Genomic DNA, 26,139 nt, shown 5'->3' with positions numbered 1-26,139 from the left:
CCTCACCAACAGCCCCATTACCACTGTGGACTGTCACCGCTTCCTTGGCACCACCATCACCCAGGACCTCAAGTGGGAATCAACCATCAGCTCCCTCATCAAGAAGGCCCAGCAGAGGATGTACTTCCTGCGTCAGCTGAAGAAGGCCAAGCTGCCTGTCCAGCTGATGGTGCAGTTCTACACGGCCATCATCGAGTCCATCCTCTGCTCCTCCATCATGGTGTGGTACGCCGGGGCCACAGCCAGGGACAGACACAGACTGCAGCGCATTGTGGCCTCTGCTGAGAAGGTGATCGGCTGTAGCCTTCCATCTCTCCATGACCTGCACGTCTCCAGGACTCTGGGCCGAGCAGGTCAGATCACAGCTGACCCTTCTCACCCTGCACACAGTCTATTCAAACCACTCCCCTCGGGCAGGAGGCTACGGTCCATCCAGACCAGAACCTCACGCCATAAGAACAGTTTCTTCCCCTCTGCCGTTAGACTCATGAACTCCTCATAACTCAGTCACCTTAACCTTAACTCTGTCACTTTATCATTTTATCACGGGTCACTTTAGACAATGTACTCTGGTTTTAATTGCACTCCTCCCACTGCACTGTTTTTTTTCTATTCCTCTTTCTTTCTGTTTTTCTGTTGCACACAGCCTTTCATATTTCATATGTCATTTGTTATCTTATATTTGTCTTATTTTGGCACATACGAGGTCTGTGATGAAAAAAGCGGTCCTTTTTATTTTTTTTCAAAAAATAAATGGATTTGATTCATATGTTTTTACGTCAGACAAGCTTGAACCCTCGTGCGCATGCGTGAGTTTTTTCACGCGTCAGTGACGTCATTCGCCTGTGGGCAGGCCTTGAGTGAGGAGTGCTCCACCCCGCCCGTCGGAATCTCTTTGTCTGAATAGCCGCTGCGGACGGCGCGCGTTGCTTTATCAACATTTTTTCTGGACCTGTGAGGGATATCCGAGTGGACACTATTCGAGAAATTAAGCTGGTTTTCGGTGAAAAGTTTAACGGCTGATGAGAGATTATGGGGTGTTTCTGTCGGTGTAAGGACTTCCCACGGAGCGGGACGTCGCGCAGCGCTTCCAGGCGCCGTCGTCGGCCTGTTTCGACCTGAAAACATTCTAATTTAAGGCTTAATTCACCCAGGACATCGTGAGAGAACAGAGAACATTCAGAACAGGCCGGCATGAGGACTTTATGCGGACATTCCACTGTTTAAGGACATTTTGTAATGAAAGACGTGCGCGCAAATTCGCCGAGTTGTTTCTGTGACGACTCCGCAAATCTGTGTGCGCCGCGACAGGAAAAACACCTCCGTGTTGAAAACCATTTGTAAAATTCAGGCGGCTTTTGATGGCTTTCAACAAGTGAGTAACTGAGAAATTGTTTAACAGCTTAGGCATGTTCCAACTTGCCCGTTAAGGTTTCCAACGGAGGTGTTTTTCCTGTCGCGACCCCCCGCGGTCGGGTCCGGCCCGACATGCGACTCTGCCCGCACGTTCTTTCATTACAAAATGTCCGTTAACAATGGAATGTCCGAATAAACTCCTCATGCCGACTTCTTCTGAAAGTTCTCTGTTCTCTGACGACTTACTGGGTCAACAGAGCCTGAAATGTGGAAGTTTTCAACTTGAAACGGCGAGACGCTGCCACCTCGAAGCGCAGATCGCCGTCAGGCACCGTGGGCCGTCCTTAAAGCGACACTACCAGACCAAAATCTCTCATCAGCCGTTAAAATTTTTACCGAAAACCAGCTGAATTTATCGAATGGTGTCCACTCAGTTGTGCCTTACAGTTTTTGAAAAAAATTTGATCAAACAAAGCAGCAGTCTCTGAGCCATTCTTAAACAATGAAAAAACAACGAGACGGTGGGCAACTCCTCACTCAAAGACTGCCCACAGGCGAATGACATAACCAGTTAAGTTAGTTAACTTAGTTAAAGTTAGCGGTTTTATATGACAAAATAAACGGAACATGGAAACTAATTTAGATGAAAATCCGTATACAAACTGAAGTGTTGCAGCCCTGATTTTCACTACGGTATGTGTACAGTATGAATAACTGCACCACACTTAAAAATTTCAGTGACTGTACATACATTTTAACTGCATGAATAGAATTATTGGACATGCACCTGAGCACTGGATGTTTGGCCGCTGACCAGTGTCAGGAGCTCAGCACTCCCCCTTACTGGTACAAGTGCTGTGGGCTTTGGGACTCCCTGTGCTGTACTTGTAGAAAATCAAAATGTCCACGTCCGGGTGCTTTCAGTGACTTTTGATAATGCAGAGATTCTGACTGGCTAAAAGTTCGCTGTTGTAGAAAAAGTAAACAATTGCATTGCGCATTTTAGCTTGCAGTTTCAGCAATGCGGTGCCCGTGGATATGAGGAAAGGTTTAACAAGCACGGGCCCACTGCACCTCCCCCTCCCCCTCCAATTTTTTCTCAACAGATTTGCACTTATCTCATTAATGGCCCAGAAATCCAAAAAAAAAGTTGGAAATCCATGGAACCACAGAGAATTCTCATCCCTGTTAATATGAAAAATACTTATGCATTGTTCTGTGAGTGTCCTCACACCCTATCGGTGCTGCGCACCCTTCACAACTTTAAAGAGAGTCAAGCCCAGGAGTTTGGTTCCAGAACCCATGCTGTGTGTGGAAGTGAGCTCAGAAATCTTTAGCTGCACTTTTTTGGGGGGACCATTTTGCCAGATGTAAAGAAGCTGCCTAATAATTATGCACAGCTTGATATAGGTTGTTAACCCCTTTAGGCTACATCCTCCCTCATTAATCAAATACGAGGTCTATTAGAAAAGTATCCGACCTTATTATTTTTTTCAAAAACCATATGGATTTGAATCACGTGTGATTACATCAGACATGCTTGAACCCTCGTGGGCATGCGAGAGTTTTTTCACGCCTGTCGGTTACGTCATTCGCCTGTGGGCAGTCTTTGAATGAGGAGTCGTCCACCCGCTCGTCAATTTTTTTCATTGTTTAGGAATGGCTCAGAGACTATTGCTTTGTTTGATAAAAATTTTTTCAAAACTGTAAGGCACAACTGAGTGGACACCATTCAATAAATTCAGCTGGTTTTCGGTAAAAATTTTAACGGCTGATGAGAGATTTTGGTCTGGTAGTGTCGCTTTAAGGACGGTCCACGGCGCCTGACGGCGATCTGCGCTTCGAGGCGGCAGCGTCTCGCCGTTTCAAGTTGAAAACTTCCACATTTCAGGCTCTGTTGACGCAGTAAGTCGTCAGAGAACAGAGAACTTTCAGAAGAAGTCGGCATGAGGAGTTTATTCGGACATTCCATTGTTAACGGTCATTTTGTAATGAAAGAACGTGCGGGCAGAGTCGCATGTCGGGCTGGACCCGACCGCGGGGGGTCGCGGCAGGAAAAACACCTCCGTTGGAAATCTTAACGGGCAAGTTGGAACATGCCCAAGCTGTTAAACAATTTCTCAGTTACTCACTTGTTGAAAGCCATTAAAAGCCGCCTGAATTCTACAAATGGTTTTCAACACGGAGGTGTTTTTCCTGTCGCGGCGCACACAGATTTGCCGAGTCGTCACGGAAACGACTCGGCGAATTTGCGCGTACGTCTTTCATTAAAAAAATGTCCTTAAACAGTGGAATGTCCGCATAAATTCCTCATGCCGGCCTCTTCTGAATCTTCTCTGTTCTCTCACGATGTCCTGGGTGAATTAAGCCTTAAATTAGGATGTTTTCAGCTCGAAACAGGCCGACGACAGCGCCTGGAAGCGCTGCAGGACGTCCCGCTCCGTGGGAAGTCCTTACACCGACAGAAACACCCCATAATCTCTCATCAGCCGTTAAACTTTTCACAGAAAACCATCTTAATTTCTTGAATAGTGTCCACTCGGATATTCCTCACAGGTCCAGAAAAAATTTTGATAAAGCAACGCGCGCCGTCTCGAGCAGCGTGTGAAACAAAGGAATTCAGCCGAGAGGGCGGGACCACATCTCACTCAAGGCCTGCCCACAGGGAAATGACGTCACCGACACGCGTGAAAAAACTCACGCATGCGCACGAGGGTTCAAGCATGATTGGTGTAATCGCATGTCATTCAAATCCATATAGTTAAAAAAAAAATAAAAGGGTCGGTTTATTATCTAAGAGACCTCGTACATATCACCCGAGAATGTTTAAATCAGCATTCAGTCATCCAATATGACCTGGATTTGGAAAATATTAGAGCGCGGCCAATGAAATGGCAAGCTTATATATTTATTCATTCATTTTCTGCCCGGTGTTGCCGTATGAACATTCCCCCCAAAAATTGGTCCACCCTGCCCTCACTGCACATGCGTCATCAGCCGCGGTTCACCGATTATCACCTCGTTTCTGCTTAAAACTGCACTCCAGTCATCATCTGTCTCAGCGACAGATATCTGAAACTTTTGTACAACAATCATTTCCACATAAATTCAGCATTATTTCATCATAAAAGACTGAGGAAGCGATCAGAGCGCCACAGCTGCATGAGCTGCTAGTTGCTGTGTTCACTGCGCATCCATCATTTCAAAGCATCACTATTATGGCCTCCTTTATGCTTAAAATGGCCTTGTTTATGCTTAAAACTGACTTTAGAATGATTTAAGAGCTGTCATGATCCAGCCCTGTTGGGCCGGGCTGTTATTATTTTGAATTCTTTTTCCATGTTTGTGCTCTGAGCCTTTTGGATTTCTTAATCATGCCATGTATCATCGTCATGCTTCAGCTGGTCTTGTTTCTTGTCCTTGCCAGGTTTTCATGTTCATGTTATCTTTGGTTTTGTTTCTGTCATTTAACCTTGTATTTGGTCACTTAGTCACTCTAATCTTAGTTTGATTCTGTTTACTTCATTTCTTGTATTATGCTTTGGTCACTGGTTCAGTTTTCTTTTGAGCATCTTGTATTCTTAGCTTAGTTCTGTTTATCACATTTTTGTATTATGCTTTGGTCACAGATATTTGTTATTTATCTTCAAGTGTTTCTTCTGATTATGTTCTGTTTGTCACTTATTGCTCATCACTTAGTTCTTTTTTTTTATTTATTGCACTATTCTGTAGTCACCAGTTTTGTTTATCTGATGTTCTCATTTCTGTTTACTCTTGTACTTATATATTGGCTTTTTGCTTTCTGTTAATTAGTCAGTTCCTGTTTAGTTTTGCTTCAGTAATGACTTTCTGATCAGCCAATAGAGTCTATTATTAGACTCTATTGGCTTTGCTCAAAAAGTAAATGAGTCCACCCACCACTTTAATCATATCTTAGATCTTGTTCTGACTTATGGTATGGAAATAGAAGACTTAACAGTATTCCCTGAAAACTCCCTTCTGTCTGATCATTTCTTAATAACATTTACATTTACTCTGATGGACTACCCAGCAGTGGGGAATAAGTTTCATTACACTAGACGTCTTTCAGAAAGCGCTGTAACTAGGTTTAAGGATATGATTCCTTCTTTATGTTCTCTAATGCCATATACCAACACAGTGCAGAGTAGCTACCTAAACTCTGTAAGTGAGATAGAGTATCTCGTCAATAGTTTTACATCCTTACTGAAGACAACTTTGGATGCTGTAGCTCCTCTAAAAAAGAGAGCTTTAAATCAGAAGTGCCTGACTCCGTGGTATAACTCACAAACTCGTAGCTTAAAGCAGATAACCCGTAAGTTGGAGAGGAAATGGCGTCTCACTAATTTAGAAGATCTTCACTTAGCCTGGAAAAAGAGTCTGTTGCTCTATAAAAAAGCCCTCCGTAAAGCTAGGACATCTTTCTACTCATCACTAATTGAAGAAAATAAGAACCCCAGGTTTCTTTTCAGCACTGTAGCCAGGCTGACAAAGAGTCAGAGCTCTATTGAGCTGAGTATTCCATTAACTTTAACTAGTAATGACTTCATGACTTTCTTTGCTAACAAAATTTTAACTATTAGAGAAAAAATTACTCATAACCATCCAAAAGACGTATCGTTATCTTTGGCTGCTTTCAGTGATGCAGGTATTTGGTTAGACTCTTTCTCTCCGATTGTTCTGTCTGAGTTATTTTCATTAGTTACTTCATCCAAACCATCATGTCTATTAGACCCCATTTCTACCACACTGCTCAAGGAAGCCCTACCATTAATTAATGCTTTGATCTTAAATGTGATCAATCTATCTTTGTTAGTTGGCTATGTACCACAGGCTTTTAAGTCAGGTTTTAGAATTCATCATAGTACAGAAACAGCATTAGTGAAGGTTACAAATGATCTTCTTATGGCCTCGGACAGTGGACTCATCTCTGTGCTTGTTCTGTTAGACCTCAGTGCTGCTTTTGATACTGTTGACCATAAAATTTTATTACAGAGATTAGAGCATGCCATAGGTATTAAAGGCACTGCGCTGCGGTGGTTTGAATCATATTTGTCTAATAGATTACAATTTGTTCATGTAAATGGGGAACCTTCTTCACAGACTAAAGTTAATTATGGAGTTCCACAAGGTTTTGTGCTAGGACCAATTTTATTCACTTTATACATGCTTCCCTTAGGCAGTATTATTAGACGGTATTGCTTAAATTTTCATTGTTACGCAGATGATACCCAGCTTTATCTATCCATGAAGCCAGAGGACACACACCAATTAGCTAAACTGCAGGATTGTCTTACAGACATAAAGACATGGATGACCTCTAATTTCCTGCTTTTAAACTCAGATAAAACTGAAGTTATTGTACTTGGCCCCACAAATCTTAGAAACATGGTGTCTAACCAGATCCTTACTCTGGATGGCAGTACCCTGACCTCTAGTAATACTGTGAGAAATCTTGGAGTCATTTTTGATCAGGATATGTCATTCAAAGCGCATATTAAACAAATATGTAGGACTGCTTTTTTGCATTTACGCAATATCTCTAAAATCAGAAAGGTCTTGTCTCAGAGTGATGCTGAAAAACTAATTCATGCATTTATTTCCTCTAGGCTGGACTATTGTAATTCATTATTATCAGGTTGTCCTAAAAGTTCCCTAAAAAGCCTTCAGTTAATTCAAAATGCTGCAGCTAGAATACTGACGGGGACTAGAAGGAGAGAGCATATCTCACCCATATTGGCCTCTCTTCATTGGCTTCCTGTTAATTCTAGAATAGAATTTAAAATTCTTCTTCTTACTTATAAGGTTTTGAATAATCAGGTCCCATCTTATCTTAGGGACCTCGTAGTACCATATCACCCCAATAGAGCGCTTCGCTCTCAGACTGCAGGCTTACTTGTAGTTCCTAGGGTTTGTAAGAGTAGAATGGGAGGCAGAGCCTTCAGCTTTCAGGCTCCTCTCCTGTGGAACCAGCTCCCAATTCAGATCAGGGAGACAGACACCCTCTCTACTTTTAAGATTAGGCTTAAAACTTTCCTTTTTGCTAAAGCTTATAGTTAGGGCTGGATCAGGTGACCCTGAACCATCCCTTAGTTATGCTGCTATAGACGTAGACTGCTGGGGGGTTCCCATGATGCACTGTTTCTTTCTCTTTTTGCTCTGTATGCACCACTCTGCACTTAATCATTAATGATTGATCTCTGCTCCCCTCCACAGCATGTCTTTTTCCTGGTTCTCTCCCTCAGCCCCAACCAGTCCCACCAGAGGACTGCCCCTCCCTGGGCCTGGTTCTGCTGGGGGTTTCTTCCTGTTAGGTGGGAGTTTTTCCTTCCCACTGTAGCCAAGTGCTTGCTCACAGGGGGTCGTTTTGACCGTTGGGGTTTTACATAATTATTGTATGGCCTTGCCTTACAATATAAAGTGCCTTGGGGCAACTGTTTGTTGTGATTTGGCGCTATATAAAAAAATTGATTGATTGATTGGTCTGCTTTTAGTTCCCATGATGCTTGCTCTGTCCTGGTGCCCTAGTATCATATTCTGTTTTAGCTCTGTTCTCATGTCGTCCTCATTTGTTTGTGTTCACTCACTACACCAGCCATTGTGTCTTTGTCTCACTCTTTTTCTGTCTGCTTTGTATTTTCGTTCACTCCCACTCTTGCACTTGCTCACGTGTCTTTGTCTCTTTCATCACTTCACTCTGTCTTCCTGCCTTCACTCTCTTGCACTTGCCTGTCTTCCCTGGTCACGCCCCCTTCCAGAACCTTCACCGACACCTGTGTCTTGTTGCACTAATTACATCACCAGTTATATAAGCCCTCGCAGTCTCACAGTCCCTTGCTCGATTGTTGAATGATTTCGCTTTCCAGCACTCACGTCCTTGCCTTTTTTTGCTTTGTATTCAGCCTGCTGGTATCTGACCTTGTTTTGTCCTTGACCTTGTCATTGCCTCTGATTACCTCCACACCGTGTTTTTTGACTACAGCCTGTTTTTTGGACCAAGCCTCAGCCTCACGTCTGTCTGTACCTTTGCCGTCGCTACTGGACCTCCTGTGTACCGAATTCCAGCTTGTAATTAAACCTTTTGCTTACACCAGTCTGTTTGTGAGAGTTTTGCATTTGTGTCCTGCTCGGTTTGTGCCACGCCTGACAAGAGCTTTTACCTTGTCATCTGATGGTTAATAATCCCATTAATCCATTTGATCACTTTGGGTAAAGAAAGTCCATCTCAGATGAGCTGCTGAGCTCCGAAATGATGCATGTGCAGTGGAGGCAGGGCGAACCAGTTTTTAGAGGCAGACCGTTTGGTCTGCGACACTGGCTGACTCTTATCAAGGATCACAGGGGTGGGGGACTGGAGCTTATCCCAGCAGTCATAGGGCAAGAGGTGGGTAGACCTTGATCAGGACACCAGACTATCACAAGGCCACACAAACATTCACTCACACGGACGCACACCTGCGGTCAATGTAGAGTCACCAATTCACCTAACCTGCATGTCTTTGGAAGGGAGCCAGAGCAACCAGAGGAAACCCACGTGAACACAGGCATAACATGCAAACTCCACACAGAAACGATGATAGAAATCAATTCCAGGACCTTCCTGCTGTGATGTAACGGTGCTAACCACTAAGCCACAGTTCCTTTGTTGATGCTATGTGTTTCTGTGGAAAAAAAATGAAATGATCAGTATATCGGAATTTAGGATAACCAAATATCGAAATGGGTATCCGTTTAAAAAAATCTTGTTTTGGTTGGGCTTGAGAACCTATGCACAGAAATGATTAAGATCAGAATACTCACTTGCCTAATAATTGTACTTTTATTTGACGTTGATAAATAAAACAAAGTCCATCAGGTCTTACCTGCTGTAGTTTCCTTTGGCCTCCTTTAAAACAGAAAACAACACAATGATTAAAGACAGTGCGAGCGACACCTTAAAGCAGTGACTTAGCGTCTCTACAAATTAAAAACTAAACCTATCCGAGCCACATCTTCAGTTCCTTTTTTACAGTAAGAAGCTCCTGAAAACTATTTTCAAAAGGATCCGTTTCTTCCCAAGCAAACTCGGGAAGACTTTCAAATGTCGCCTTCACTGATCGTCTTTATTCACATTTGACGTGAGCACCAACATTTTTCTCAGTCTATAAACACTTTCTTACCTGCAATGCGAATGCGGCTAACTTGAAAATGTTTACGCTCTCCGCTTCGATGGTCTCCTGTTGTACACAATAATAAAAAAATTAACGTTAAACCCAAAGTGCAGAGCGTCCGAAATGCTTGAGTGAAAATCTTCTCTTGTCCCGTACCTCGGTCCCACCGTTACCGACTGAACCACTGCCGCAGAGGCAACACGCCGACCCAAAATGTCCACGACGTCCAATTAATTCTGCTAATTAACAAAAGTGTCGCGGCACCTTAAGTAAAATATTAAAATTACAAATAAAAACACGAGGGTGCGTTAAAATATGGTTTTAAGTGACGTCGACCCCTTCGGTAAAGTGGTACAGTCCAACAGCAGGTTCAAGAGTCTCCGTCTCCCATGGTGACCAGGCAGCGCTCCCCACGCGGGGCGGCCCCGCACTGCACCCTTTGATCGCGTGCTGCGTTCCAGTGCAGCTCGGAATCTCCACTCCACTCAAACCCGCGGAGACAAACGGTTTGTCAGCGCTTTTAACTCTTCTATCGACGAATAAATGGAAACGAACATCTGAGATTACAAGTTAAAGTTTATGGATTTGATTTAAAATATTTGAAATAGCTTCTCTACATCGTACCCCTCCTCTGTAAGGTTAAAGAAAAACAAACAAAAAACAAAAAAGTTGTTTCACTAACCTGACAAACCTACTTTTTCATTTTCCCCCTCATTAATTTTCTATACCCGCTTATTCCAATTAAGGCCACGTGGGAGCTGGAGCCTATCCTAACCTGTGCAGAAGTTTTCAAAATCTGGTTTCTAAACAAAAACAACAAAACTGTAAAAATTTTGTATGCATATTCAGTATTTTGTGAGTTTTCAATCAAACTGCTAGCTGGATAATGCCTAGTTCATTCATACACTGGAGTAGACCCTCTCCCACAGCTGTCATTTTGTTTTGGTGTCATCTGTTTTGAAAAGGTACTGTACAGGGTAGTCCAGTGGATTAGAGCACTGTTGCCTCAAAGTGAGAAAGTCCCAGGCTCACTTGTTATCTCACTGCGTGCGTGGGTTCCCTCTGACCGGTCTGGCTTTCGTTACACTTACAAAGACATGCAGGGTTAGGGTTAGGGTTAGGTGAACTGTTGATTTTAAATTGAGCGCAGGTGTGAATGAGTTTCTGTCTCTCTGTACAGTGCATATCCAGAAACTATTCACAGCACATCACTTTTTCCACATTTTGTTATATTACAACTTTATTCTAAAATGGAATACATTTATTTATTTTTTCCTCAAAATTCTGTTCACAACACCCCATAATGACAACATGAAAAAAGTTTTTATGCAAATTTATTTAAAAAAAACTAAGAAATCAGATGTACAATCAATCAACCTTTATTTCAGACACCAAGGGGTCCATATAAAAATACATAAAAATACATACAACACACAGACAATACAGACAACACAATGATATGAGTCTATAGTCCATACAAGCAGTTCCTCCAGTGCCTCCGAGCTCAGAGGTAAACCGGACACTGCTATATCCAGGCACTGTCAAAACCTTTATCATTTCATTCTTTGAGACCTCAAGGCGCTTTATGAATGAATATGCAAAGTTTCTAATTGCAGCATTCAGGGTAACATTATTTTGCACAAACAACAAGCTGGCACTTGTCCATCGAGGCTCCTTCAGTAGGATGCGAAGAGCATCATTATAAGCAACCTGCAGTCTTTTAAATTTACTCTTACTATACGAGGTCTATTAGAAAAGTATCCGACCTTATTATTTTTTTCAAAAACCATATGGATTTGAATCACGTGCGATTACATCAGACATGCTTGAACCCTCGTGGGCATGCAAGAGTTTTTTCACGCCTGTCGGTTACGTCATTCGCCTGTGGGCAGTCTTTGAGTGAGGAGTCACCCACCCTCTTGTCGATTTTTTCATTGTTTAGGAATGGCTCAGACTGCTGCTTTGTTTGATCAAATTTTTTTCAAAACTGTAAGGCACAACTGAGTGGACACCATTCGATAAATTCAGCTAGTTTTCGGTAAAAATTTTAACGGCTGATGAGAGATTTTGGTCTGGTAGTGTCGCCGTAAGGACAGCCCACGGCGCCTGACGGCGATCTGCGCTTCGAGGTGGCAGCGTCTCGCGGTTTCAAGTTGAAAACTTACACATTTCAGGCTCTGTTGACCCAGTAAGTCGTCAGAGAACAGAGAACTTTCAGAAGAAGTCGGCATGAGGAGTTTATTCGGACATTCCATTGTTAACAGACATTTTGTAATGAAAGAACGTGTGGGCAGAGTCGCATGTCGGGCCGGACCCGACCGCGGGGGGTCGCCACAGGAAAAACACCTCCGTTGGAAAACTTAACGGGCAAGTTGGAACATGCCCAAGCTGTTACACAATTTCTCAGTTACTCACTTGTTGAAAGCCATCAAAAGCCGCCTGAATTTTACAAATGGTTTTCAACACGGAGGTGTTTTTCCTGTCGCGGCGCACACAGATTTGCGGAGTCGTCACAGAAACAACTCGGCGAATTTGCGCGCACGTCTTTCATTACAAAATGTCCTTAAACAGTGGAATGTCCGCATAAAGTCCTCATGCCGGCCTCTTCTGAATCTTCTCTGTTCTCTCACGACGTCCTGTGTGAATTAAGCCTTAAATTAGGATGTTTTCAGGTCGAAACAGGCAGACGACGGCGCCTGGAAGCGCTGCACGACGTCCCGCTGCGTGGGAAGTCCTTACACCGACAGAAACACCCCATAATCTCTCATCAGCCGTTAAACTTTTCACAGAAAACCAGCTTAATTTCTCGAATAGTGTCCACTCGGATATTCCTCACAGGTCCAGAAAAAATGTTGATAAAGCAACACGCGCCGTCTCGAGCAGCGTGTGAAACAAAGGAATTCAGCCGAGAGGGCTGGACCACATCTCACTCAAGGCCTGCCCACAGGGAAATGACGTCACCGACACGCGTGAAAAAACTCACGCATGCGCACGAGGGTTCAAGCATGATTGGTGTAATCGCACGTCATTCAAATCCATATAGTTAAAAAAAATAAATAAAAGGGTCGGTTTATTATCTAATAGACCTCGTACTTGCACTACAAGTGGGCAGTGTAGAGCGGTGTGCAGTATGCCTTAAAGAGGGCAATCTTAACAGTGTTCGTGCACCGATGAAATTTTCGTGCTAAAGTGTTAGCCTGTGCGTACAGTTTGCAATACTGCCTTTGTATGTCATCATCTCTGAGGTCACTCCTGATGATGTGACCGATGTATTTGACCCTCTCAACAATCTCAAGCTCCCCTCCTGCAAGATGAAACGCAGGGAACACAGTCTTCACGTGCTCTTTGGTCCTCATCACCATCACCACACTCTTTTTGGAGTTAAACTTGATGTCATATTGTGCTCCATAAACAGAGCAGACCCCTAATAATTGCTGCAGACCTGCAGAGTAAGGTGACATAATTACCAGGTCATCTGCATAGAGTAGGTGGTTCAGAAGCCTCTCGTCCACCATGCAGCCTGTCTTACATTGGCTTAGTCTTTCAGAAAGATTGTCCATATACAAATTAAAGAGAATTGGGGACAGAATCCCACCTTGTCTCACTCCATTTGACACAGGAAAAGGATCTGAATTCCCAGTTCCCCATCTGACTCTCATAGTCTGATGCCTATACCAGAAATGCAAAGCCCTGATCAAATAGAGAGGAACCCCCTTTTGTTTTAGTATTTCATATAGTTTGCCATGGTTGACACGATCAAAGGCTTTAGAGGCATCTAGAAAGCACAGAAACATGGTGGAGCTCTGCCTCCTGTACTTACTTAAAGCCTCTTTTAAAGAAAAAATACACAGATCAGTCCCATGATTGTGGACTGTGGAAATATACATGTTCTCTTCAGGCAGTCATCTTTATAAATCTCATTGGAACGGCACCAAACAACAGTTCCAGCATCATCACCTTGCCCAATGCAGATTCGAGATTCATCACTGAATATGACTTTCATCCAGTCATCCACAGTCCACGATTGCTTTTCCTTAGCCCATTGTAACCTTGTTTTTTTCTGTTTAGGTGTTAATGATGGCTTTCGTTTAGCTTTTCTGTATGTAAATCCCATTTTCTTTAGGCGGTTTCTTACAGTTCGGTCACAGCCGTTGACTCCAGTTTCCTCCCATTCGTTCCTCATTTGTTTTGTTGTGCATTTTCGATTTTTGAGACATATTGCTTTAACTTTTCTGTCTTGACACTTTGATGTCTTCCTTGGTCTACCAGTATGTTTGCATTTAACAACCGCCCCATGTTGTTTGTATTTGGTCCAGAGTTTAGACACAGCTGACTGTGAACAACCAACATCTTTTGCAACATTGCGTGATGATTTACCCTCTTTTAAGAGTTTGATAATCCTCTCCTTTGTTTCAATTGACATCTCTCATGTTGGAGCCATGATTCATGTCAGTCCACTTGGTGCAACAGCTCTCCAAGGTGTGATCACTCCTTTTTAGATGCAGACTAACGAGCAGATCTGATATGATGCAGGTGTTAGTTTTGGGAATGAAAATTTACAGGGTGATTCCATAATTTATTCCTCAGAATTGAGTGAGTCCATATTTTTTTCCCTCTGCTTGGTCTAAAAAAGTAACCCTAACCCTAACCGTGCCACAGTTTTTTTTTCCTGATTGCTTATAGTGTTTCTTAAAGCCAGAAAGTTGCCATTTGAAATGACTTTAGTTTTGTGTCATGTCTGTGATCTGCTTTTTTTCTACAAAATTAAACAACTGAATGAACATCCTCCGAGGCCGGTGATTCCATAATTATTGCCAGGGGTTGTATTTCTGGAAACGCTCAAAAAGTACTATTTCAAGGACCTTTGAGAGCACACTGGCTAATGCTATTGGTCTATAATTGTCAATGCTGGAAATTTTGCCTGTTTTATCTTTAATTACAGGCACAAGGAGGACAGACAACATAGAACAGGGCAATGTACCATGCATTAGCATTGCGGTAAAACATAGTGAGAGCAAAACGTGAAGTCAGTGGCTTGCATATTTCAGATGTTCTGCAGTGATCTTATCAAGTCCACATGATTTACTCAAAATGAGTTTCTTAATTGCAACAGCAACCTGTTCAACAGTGACAGACACATTTTCACCAGGTACAAAATCATATCAAAATCTGTACTCTTAACACAATTGAATAATTCACTATAATGTCCTTTCCAGAGTACAACAATATTATCCAGTCCAGCAACCCCTTCAATTGTCGAAGGTAGAGGGATTTTACACACATTCATGTTGTGCACTTCCTTCCAAAACTCTCTCACATCATTATGCATTAGCTTTTGGGCTAGAGAATTAGCACTAAGGGTTTCCTCATTCCTCTTATGAATTGCACAGCATATTTAAATTTTCTACCAGCTTGCTTCTTCATTTCACATAAAGGGCCCCTCCTTGGCCTACTAGCAGAGACCCAGAGACGAAAGGCCTCTCTGGCTTCCTGATGGGTCTTCCTCACATGCTCGTTCCATCCAGATCTACAAACTGATGCTTGGCCCTTCTGTTACAATATGGTTACTTGCATTATGTAGCTCACATACATTTCATCATACATGCAACAAAGAGCTTTATTTAGATTCAGTGTCTGCACAATTAATATTACCACAGTTTAAAATGTCAACTGGAATATTTAACTTTTGAAGGTTACTCTCTGTAGAATGATAATAGTTCTGTAGATCATACTCTGTGAGTTTTGCCCACTCAAATTTCCCACTGAGGTATGGTCCTCTTTAATACTGAGCTCAGGCAGACTCTGTACATTTAATGTGAAGGACATGGGTATGTGGTCTGCAGTTGCCATCCCATACCAGATCTCAGCCTTCATATACTTCCATGAGCATCTCAAGTGCATATGCAGTGATCCAGCCAGGATGTGGGTTCTAGGCCTCACTACATAGTATGTGTAGCTGTCATCCGGTAAAAAGAGCCTTACTTGACAAGCTCAGTTATTACTCTGACAAAACTGGAGTAAATGCTGACCAAATGGGGACCTTTACATCGGATATATCTGCATTGTAATCCCCCAAAATATAAATGCAAGTACATTCACTTTCCTCAAAAAGAATTTATATAAGCCAGCTTTTGGAAATTCTGCTTCATTCTCATAACATTCATATGGCAGATAAAACATTTAGGACTATGAACACACTATTATTAATGGCAACTTTGATTCCAATACACCAATCAACACCCAGCCTAATCACTGTGGTAACAGGGTCATATTTCTTGCGCCACAGTATAGCCACACCACCAGGTATTCTGCCGTGCACAATTCCCTGGCTCAAGTCTGTCGTGGACCCTCCTGCCCCATGAAAGTCCACATGTACAGAGTTAAGTCTGTTTAGCTCTGTGGGGCAAAAAATGTCTCTTGTATACACAAAATATCCATGATCTCAAACAGTTGGTCAACAACGAGACGTTGCGCTTTATCCGCTGCAGTTTGTCCTAGATGCAGTCCTCGAGTGTTATATGACACGACCCTCATCATAAACAGTATACGAGGTCTGTCCGTAAAGTATAGGTCCTTTTATTTTTTTCAAAACTATATGGATTTCATTCATATGTTTTTACGTCAGACAATGCTTGAACCCTCGTGCGCATGTGTGAGTTTTTCCACGCCTGTCGGTGACGTCATTCGCCTGTGAGCACTCCTTGTGGAGAGGGTCGTCCAGCCCCTCGCGGAATTCCTTGTCTGAGAAGTTGCTGAGAGACTGGCATTTGTTTGATCAAATGTTTTCGAAACCTGTGGACCACATCGAAGTGGACATGGTTCGAAAACTTAAGCTGGTCTTCAGTGAAAATTTAACAGCTGATGAGAGATTTTGAGGTGATTCTGTCGCTTTAAGGACTTTTCCGGGCGAGACGTCGCGCAGCGCTCTCAGGCGGCGTCATCAGCCTGTTTCAAGCTTAAAACCTCCACATTTCAGGTTCTGTTGATCCGGACGTCGTGAGAGAACAGAGAAGTTTCAGAAGAAGTCGGTTTCAGCATTTTATCCGGATATTCCACTGTTAAAGGAGATTTTTTAATGAAAGACGTGCGGGCGGATTGCAGCGTCGGCTCGCAGCCGCCGCGACGCTCCGCCACAGGAAAAACACCTCTGTTGGAAGCCTTGAGGACAGTTGGAACATCTCCAGCTGATAAACATATTTCTCATATACTCACTCCACTGAAAGCCATCAAAAGCCAACTGGATTTTAACAAATGGTTATCAACACGGAGGTGTTTTTCCTGTGCCGCGCGCCGCGTCGGCTGCGTCCCTGACGCGCGGACCCGTCCGCACGTCTTTCATTAAAAAAATCTCCTTTAACAGTGGAATATCCGGAATAAAATGCTGAAACCGACTTCTTCTGAAACTTCTCTGTTCTCTCACGACGTCCTGGATCAATAGAGCCTGAAATGTGGAGGTTTTAAGCTTGAAACAGGCTGATGACGCTGCCTGAGAGCGCTGCACGACGTTCTCGCACCGTGAAAAGTCCTTAAGCGACCAGAATCACCTCAAAATCTCTCATCAGCTGTTAAAATTTTCACTGAAAACCAGCTTAATTTTTCAACCCTGTCCACTTTGATGTGTCTCACAGGTTTAGAAAAAATTTTGATCAAACAAAGCGCCAGTCTCTCAGCAACTTCTCAGACAAGGAATTCCGACGAGGGGCTGGACGACTCCTCCCACAAGGAGTGCTCACAGGCGAATGACGTCACCGACAGGCGTGGAAAAACTCACGCATGCGCACGAGGGTTCAGCATGTCTGACGTAAAAACATATGAATGAAATCCATATAGTTTTTGAAAAAAATAAAAAGGACCTATACTTTACGGACAGCCCTCGTATCTAATGTGTGACAGCCACACCATGCGTAACAGCGACTCCTGGACCAGCACTAGCCTTAGTTTTACGCATTTTGTAAAAGCGTCGCACAAATGCCCCTTCTGGCCACAAAGCAGGGTCATACATTTCATTAACTTCATTGCACTCTGCAGTCACTTTAAATGAACTATATCGACTTTGCACAGAGTCAATCTTTACGCAAGTAGCTTTTCGGCCAAGCATTTACACCCAGCCAAGTCAAGTCTTCTTGAATATGATGCCACAATCTTGATGCACCTGTTTTTGGGCAGTTTTGTCCATTCCTCTTTGCAGCACCTCTGAAGCTCCATCAGGTTGGATAGGGAGCGTCGGTGCACAGCCTTTTTCAGATCTCTCAAGAGATGTTGAATCAGATTCAGGTCTGGGCTCTGGCTGGGCCACTCAAGGACATTCACAGAGTTATCCTGAAGCCACTCCTTTGATATCTTGGCTGTGTGCTTAGGGTCTTTGTCCTGCTGAAAGATAAACCATCGCCCCAGTCTGAGGTCAAGAGCGCTCTGGAGCAGGTTTTCATCCAGGATGGCTCTGTACATTGCTGCATTCATCTTTCCCTCAATCCTGACTAGTCTTCCAGTTCCTGCTGCTGAAAAACATCCCCAAAGCACGATGCTATGCTTCATTGTAGGGATGGTGCCTGGGTTCCTCCAAACATGACGCCTGGAATTCACGCCAAAGAGTTCAGTTTTTGTCTCATCAGACCAGAGAATTTTGTTTCTCATGGTCTGAGAGTTCTTCAGGTGCCTTTTGGCAAACTCCAGGTGGGCTGTCATGTGCCTTTTACTAAGGAGTGGCGTCTGTCTGGCCAATCCACCATACAGGCCTGATTGGTGGATTGCTGCAGAGAAAGTTGTCCTTCTGTAAGGTTCTTGTCTCCCCACAGAGGAATACTGGAGCTCTCATAGAGTGATGATCGGGTTCTTGGTCACCTCCTTGACTAAGGCCCTTCTACTCAGTTTAGATGGGCAGCCAGCTCTAGGAAGAGTCCTTGTGGATCTGAACATCTTCCATTTATAGATGATGGAGGCCACTGTGCTCACTAGGATCTTCACAGCAGCAGAATTGTTTCTGTACCCTTCCCCAGATTTGTGCCTCGAGACAATCCTGTCTCAGAGGTTTACAGACAATTCCTTTGACTTCATGCTTGGTTTGTGCCCTGACATGCACTGTCAACTGTAGGACCTTATATGTAGACAGGTGTGTGTCTTTCAAAATCATGTCCAATCAACTGAATTTACCCCAGGTGGACTCCAATTAAGCTGCAGAAACATCTCAAGGATGATCAACAGAATCAGGATGCACCTGAGCTCAAGTTTGAGCTTCACTGCAAAGGCTGTGAATACTTACGTACACATGATTTCTTAGTTGTTGTTGTTTTTTTTTATCATGAATAAATTTGCAAAAATTTCCCCCAAAAATCTTTTCACATTGTCATTATGGGGTATTGTGTGTAGAATTTTGTGCAAAAAAAAAAAATTCGGTCTATGACTCCTGGGATAGGCTCCAGCTCTCGTGACCCTTAACTGTAATAAACAAGTGGATGGATGCACATACGTGTCAAAGTGGCTCTGAACATAAACCTTAAAAAAGCTAATGAGGTTTGGTACACAGCAAAATTAAGAACATATAAGGAGTTATTAAATAGATATAAAATTCCACCCTGCACATATCCATTGTGACACAAGCCTACAGAGTCACTTGTTTGAAACAGTTATGTGTATTAAGACAGTTAGTGTCTATAAGTCTGAATAATCATCATCAATACAGTTAATTAATAATGAGATCAATAACTGGATCAGGGTTCAGTTTATGACATGTGGAAATGTGATGTCAATACTAAATGCCAAGTCAAACTGTGAAAAATATTAAAGAAATTCAACTGCACATACAGTATTCTTTAAAAGCAAATGCATTTAAAAATAGTTTGAATGCAAAAACAAAACAAAACAAAAACACTTACATTAAACACTAAAGTTTTAGCATTTAGGAAGAAGAGCTCCACCGTTGTTTTTCTTTTAAGAATGTGATCCTCTCAATGTAAAACCTGTAAAGAGTGACATTATGGGTCACACAAGTTCAATTTTGTCAGTTTTCATGATGAGCCACAGACTGGATCACACTCAGTGATCCATCAGCGCCACCTGCTGGTCAGAGCCAGCCTGAGATTAAAGCTCAGTGTAGCGTGTTGAAAACATCAAGATGTTCCTGATAAGAACATTTCCACATTCCACTATGTGCACAGAACACTCACCTCACAAGGAACCTGAGCTCCAAAGGACCGGATGTCTTGGAAAAGTTATGGTCCAGGACTTTACGGTCCAAATGCAGCCAGTTATTCTGTCCTCTGAGCAGCGGGCAAAAAACAATCAACCACATTAGAACATTTGTATCTCTTGATTCTTTTACCTTTTCTTCCCCTAGCGAACACATTCAACAATGTGCACACTTTCACTGTAATCGAGGGAAATATCCTGGACACCTGCAACTCAGCGTATTGATCCATCTTGATTAGTGGTGATCCTTAATGAGCGCGACAGCGTTCGTAGTGGTTCCTGTGATGGTTCTTGGAGCCCAAACTGTCACGCGTTGTTACGAATTGACACGGTAAGTTTTGACACGAATTATAACGTAGCGTCACATTTCAATGACTTCTCTCATGTGCGCACAATTAAATCCTGCTGCACCGCATTCAGGTTTGATTGCTGCAGTTTGCCAACGAGGAACAGTGACGCCAAGTCAGCTAAGTCTCATTCCGATGCTCTTTAGCGCGCTCCTGCAGGTGTTCCACCTGCTGTTGTGGCTAATGTTTGGGAGAACGAGTCTGAGTCAGAGGAGAGCCACAGGCACAAACTGAGGTGGACACCATTCAATAAATTCAGCTGGTTTTCGGGTAAAAATTTAACGGCTGATGAGAGATTTTGGTCTGGTAGGTCGCTTTAAGGACGGTCCACGGCGCCTGACGGCGATCTGCGCTTCGAGGCGGCAGCGTCTCGCCGTTTCAAGTTGAAAACTTCCACATTTCAGGCTCTGTTGACGCAGTAAGTCGTCAGAGAACAGAGAACTTTCAGAAGAAGTCGGCATGAGGAGTTTATTCGGACATTCCATGTTAACGGTCATTTTGTAATGAAAGAACGTGCGGGCAGAGTCGCATGTCGGGGACCCGACCGCGGGGGGTCGCGGCAGGAAAAACACCTCCGTTGGAAATCTTAACGGGCAAGTTGGAACATGCCCAAGCTGTTAAACAATTCTCAGTTACTCACTTGTTGAAAGCCATAAAAGCCGCCTGAATTCTACAAATGGTTTTCAACACGGAGGTGTTTTTCCTGTCGCGGCGCACACAGATTTGCGAGTCGTCACGGAAACGACTCGGCGAATTTGCGGTACGTCTTTCATTAAAAAAAAATGTCCTTAAACAGTGGAATGTCCGCATAAATTCCTCATGCCGGCCATCTTCTGAATCTTCTCTGTTCTCTCACGATGTCCTGGGTGAATTAAGCCTTAAATTAGGATGTTTCAGCTCGAAACAGGCCGACGACAGCGCCTGGAAGCGCTGCAGGACGTCCCGCTCCGTGGGGAAGTCCTTACACGACAGAAACACCCAAATCTCTCATCAGCCGTTAAACTTTTCACAGAAAACCATCTTAATTCTTGAATAGGGTCCACTCGGAGATTCCTCACAGGTCCAGAAAAAATTTGATAAAGCAACGCGCGCCGTCTCGAGCAGCGTGTGAAACAAAGGAATTCAGCCGAGAGGGCGGGACCACATCTCACACTCAAGGCCTGCCCACAGAAGGAAATGACGTCACCGACACGCGTGAAAAAACTCACGCATGCGCACGAGGGTTCAAGCATGATTGGTGTAATCGCATGTCATTCAAATCCATATAGTTAAAAAAAAATAAAAGGGTCGGTTTATTATCTAAGAGACCTCGTACATATCACCCGAGAATGTTTAAATCAGCATTCAGTCATCCAATATGACCTGGATTTTGGAAAATATTAGAGCGCGGCCAATGAAATGGCAAGCTTATATATTTATTCATTCATTTTCTGCCCGGTGTTGCCGTATGAACATTCCCCCCAAAAATGGTCCACCCTGCCCTCACGCACATGCGTCATCAGCCGCGGTTCACCGATTATCACCTCGTTTTGCTTAAAACTGCACTCCAGTCATCATCTGTCTCAGCGACAGATATCTGAAACTTTTGTACAACAATCATTCCACATAAATTCAGCATTATTTCATCATAAAAGCTGAGGAAGCGATCAGAGCGCCACAGCTGCATGAGCTGCTAGTTGCTGTGTTCACTGCGCATCCATCATTTCAAAGCATCACTATTATGGCCTCCTTTATGCTTAAAATGGCCTTGTTTATGCTTAAAACTGACTTTAGAAGATTTAAGAGCTGTCATGATCCAGCCCTGTTGGGCCAGGGATGTTATTATTTTGAATTCTTTTCCATGTTTGTGCTCTGAGCCTTTTGGATTTCTTAATCATGCCATGTATCATCGTCATGCTTCAGCTGGTCTTGTTCTTGTCCTTGCCAGTTTTCATGTTCATGTTATCTTTGGTTTGTTCTGTCATTACCTTGATTGGTCACTTAGTCACTTAATCTTAGTTTGATTCGTTACTTCATTCTTGTATTATGCTTTGGTCACTGGTTCAGTTTTCTTTTGAGCATCTTGTATTCTTAGCTTAGTTTGTTTACATTTTTGTATTATGCTTTGGTCACAGATATTTGTTATTTATCTCAAGTGTTTCTTCTGATTATGTTCTGTTTGTCACTTATGCTCATCACTAGTTCTTTTTTTTTATTTATTGCACATTCTGTAGTCACCAGTTTTGTTATCTGATGTTCTCATTCTGTTACTCTTGTACTTAATATTGGCTTTTGCTTTCTGTTAATTAGTCAGTTCCTGTTTAGTTTTTTTTGCTCAGTAATGACTTTCTGATCAGCCAATAGAGTCTATTATTAGACTCTATTGGCTTGCTCAAAAAGTAAATGAGTCCACCCACACTTTAATCATATCTTAGATCTTGTTCTGACTTATGTATGGAAATAGAAGACTTAACAGTATTCCCTGAAAACTCCCTTCTGTCTGATCATTCTTAATAACATTTACATTTACTCTGATGGACTACCAGCAGTGGGAATAAGTTTCATTACACTAGACGTCTTTCAGAAAGCGCTGTAACTAGGTTAAGGATATGATTCTTCTTTATGTTCTCTAATGCCATATACCAACACAGTGCAGAGTAGCTACCTAAACTCTGTAAGTGAGATAGAGTATCTGTCAATAGTTTACATCCTTACTGAAGACACTTTGGATGCTGTAGCTCCTCTAAAAAAGAGAGCTTTAAATCAGAAGTGCCTGACTCCGTGGTATAACTCACAAACTCGTAGCTTAAAGCAGATAACCCGTAAGTTGGAGAGGAAATGGCGTCTCACTAATTTGAAGATCTTCACTTAGCCTGGAAAAAGAGTCTGTTGCTCTATAAAAAACCCTCCGTAAGCTAGGACATCTTTTACTCATCACTAATTGAAGAAAATAAGAACCCCAGGTTTCTTTTCAGCACTGTAGCCAGGCTGACAAAGAGTCAGAGCTCTATGAGCTGAGTATTCCATTAACTTTAACTAGTAATGACTTCATGACTTTCTTTGCTAACAAAATTTTAACTATTAGAAAAAATTACTCATAACCATCCAAAGACGTATCGTTATCTTTGGCTGCTTTCAGTGATGCAGGTATTTGGTTAGACTCTTTCTCTCCGATTGTTCTGTCTGAGTTATTTTCATTAGTTACTTCATCCAAACCATCATGTCTATTAGACCCCATTTCTACCACACTGCTCAAGGAAGCCCTACCATAATTAATGCTTTGATCTTAAATGTGATCAATCTATCTTTGTTAGTTGGCTATGTACCACAGGCTTTTAAGTCAGGTTTTAGAATTCATCATAGTACAGAAACAGCATAGTGAAGGTTACAAATGATCTTCTTATGGCCTCGGACAGTGGACTCATCTCTGTGCTTGTTCTGTTAGACCTCAGTGCTTTTGATACTGTTGACCATAAAATTATTACAGAGATTAGAGCATGCCTAGGTATTAAAGGCACTGCGCTGCGGTGGTTTGAATCATATTGTCTAATAGATTACAATTTGTTCATGTAAATGGGGAACCTTCTTCACAGACTAAGTTAATTATGGAGTTCCACAAGGTTTTGTGCTAGGACCAATTTTATTCACTTTATACATGCTTCCCTTAGGCAGTATTATTAGACGGATTGCTTAAATTTTCATGTTACGCAGATGATACCCAGCTTTATCTACCATGAAGCCAGAGGACACACAATTAGCTAAACTGCAGGATTGTCTTACAGACATAAAGACATGGATGACCTCTAATTTCCTGCTTTTAAACTCAGATAAAACTGAAGTATTGTACTTGGCCCCACAAATCTTAGAAACATGGTGTCTAACCAGATCCTTACTCTGGATGGCAGTACCCTGACCTCTAGTAATACTGTGAGAAATCTTGGAGTCATTTTGATCAGGATATGTCATTCAAAGCGCATATTAAACAAATATGTAGGACTGCTTTTTTGCATTTACGCAATATCTCTAAAATCAGAAAGGTCTTGTCTCAGAGTGATGCTGAAAAACTAATTCATGCATTTATTTCCTCTAGGCTGGACTATTGTAATTCATTATTATCAGGTTGTCCTAAAAGTTCCCTAAAAAGCCTTCAGTTAATTCAAAATGCTGCAGCTAGAATACTGACGGGGACTAGAAGGAGAGAGCATATCTCACCCATATTGGCCTCTCTTCATTGGCTTCCTGTTAATTCTAGAATAGAATTTAAAATTCTTCTTTTACTTATAAGGTTTTGAATAATCAGGTCCCATCTTATCTTAGGGACCTCGTAGTACCATATCACCCCAATAGAGCGCTTCGCTCTCAGACTGCAGGCTTACTTGTAGTTCCTAGGGTTTGTAAGAGTAGAATGGGAGGCAGAGCCTTCAGCTTTCAGGCTCCTCTCTGTGGAACCAGCTCCCAATTCAGATCAGGGAGACAGACACCCTCTCTACTTTAAGATTAGGCTTAAAACTTTCCTTTTTGCTAAAGCTTATAGTTAGGGCTGGATCAGGTGACCCTGAACCATCCCTTAGTTATGCTGCTATAGACGTAGACTGCTGGGGGGTTCCATGATGCACTGTTTCTTTCTCTTTTGCTCTGTATGCACCACTCTGCACTTAATCATTAATGATTGATCTCTGCTCCCCTCCACAGCATGTCTTTTTCCTGGTTCTCTCCCTCAGCCCCAACCAGTCCCACCAGAGGACTGCCCCTCCCTGGGCCTGGTTCTGCTGGGGGTTTTCCTGTTAGGTGGGAGTTTTCCTTCCCACTGTAGCCAAGTGCTTGCTCACAGGGGGTCGTTTTGACCGTGGGGTTTACATATATTGTATGGCCTTGCCTTACAATATAAAGTGCCTTGGGGCAACTGTTTGTTGTGATTTGGCGCTATATAAAAAATTGATTGATTGATGGTCTGCTTTTAGTTCCCATGATGCTTGCTCTGTCCTGGTGCCCTAGTATCATATTCTGTTTTAGCTCTGTTCTCATGTCGTCCTCATTTGTTTGTGTTCACTCACTACACCAGCCATTGTGTCTTTGTCTCACTCTTTTTCTGTCTGCTTTGTATTTTCGTTCACTCCCACTCTTGCACTTGCTCACGTGTTTGTCTCTTTCATCACTTCACTCTGTCTTCCTGCCTTCACTCTCTTGCACTTGCCTGTCTTCCTGGTCACGCCCCCTTCCAGAACCTTCACCGACACTGTGTCTTGTTGCACTAATTAATCACCAGTTATATAAGCCCTCGCAGTCTCACAGTCCCTTGCTCGATTGTTGAATGATTTCGCTTTCCAGCACTCACGTCCTTGCCTTTTTTTGCTTTGTATTCAGCCTGCTGGTATCTGACCTTGTTTTGTCCTTGACCTTGTCATTGCCTCTGATTACCTCCACACCGTGTTTTTGACTACAGCCTGTTTTTTGGACCAAGCCTCACTCACGTCTGTCTGTACCTTTGCCGTCGCTACTGGACCTCCTGTGTACCGAATTCCAGCTTGTAATTAAACCTTTGCTTACACCAGTCTGTTGTGTGAGAGTTTTGCATTTGTGTCCTGCTCGGTTTGTGCCACGCCTGACAAGAGCTTTTACCTTGTCATCTGATGGTTAATAATCCCATAATCCATTTGATCACTTTGGGTAAAGAAAGTCCATCTCAGATGAGCTGCTGAGCTCCGAAATGATGCATGTGCAGTGGAGCAGGGCGAACCAGTTTTAGAGGCAGACCGTTTGGTCTGCGACACTGGCTGACTCTTATCAAGGATCACAGGGGTGGGGGACTGGAGCTTATCCCAGCAGTCATAGGGCAAGAGGTGGGTAGACCTTGATCAGGACACCAGACTATCACAAGGCCACACAAACATTCACTCACACGGACGCACACCTGCGGTCAATGTAGAGTCACCACTTCACCTAACCTGCATGTCTTTGGAAGGGAGCCAGAGCAACCAGAGGAAACCCACGTGGAACACAGGCATAACATGCAAAACTCCACACAGAAACGATGATAGAAATCAATTCCAGGACCTTTCCTGCTGTGATGTAACGGTGCTAACACTAAGCCACAGTTCCTTTGT

At 42.9% G+C, this 26,139-nt stretch overlaps 1 protein-coding gene and 1 long non-coding RNA gene across 2 annotated transcripts in view; both read right to left on the bottom strand.

Moving 5' to 3' along the window:
- The window catches only part of frmd4ba (FERM domain containing 4Ba), a 152,095-nt gene that overhangs the window by 98,821 nt on the left and 27,135 nt on the right, over positions 1-26,139 (bottom strand). The window lies entirely within an intron of this gene.
- On the bottom strand, positions 9,248-19,972 carry LOC117507639. The gene is made up of 3 exons (XR_004559806.1): positions 19,688-19,972; positions 9,534-9,590; positions 9,248-9,259 (listed from the first exon to the last, which is right to left on the bottom strand). It is a non-coding gene; the product is annotated as an uncharacterized LOC117507639 (long non-coding RNA).

This window comes from Thalassophryne amazonica, chromosome 3 (genome assembly GCF_902500255.1).
Source record: "Thalassophryne amazonica chromosome 3, fThaAma1.1, whole genome shotgun sequence".
Lineage (NCBI taxonomy): Eukaryota > Metazoa > Chordata > Actinopteri > Batrachoidiformes > Batrachoididae > Thalassophryne > Thalassophryne amazonica.
Note: the sequence above shows the minus strand (reverse complement) of the source record. Positions and strands in the feature narration are given on the sequence as shown.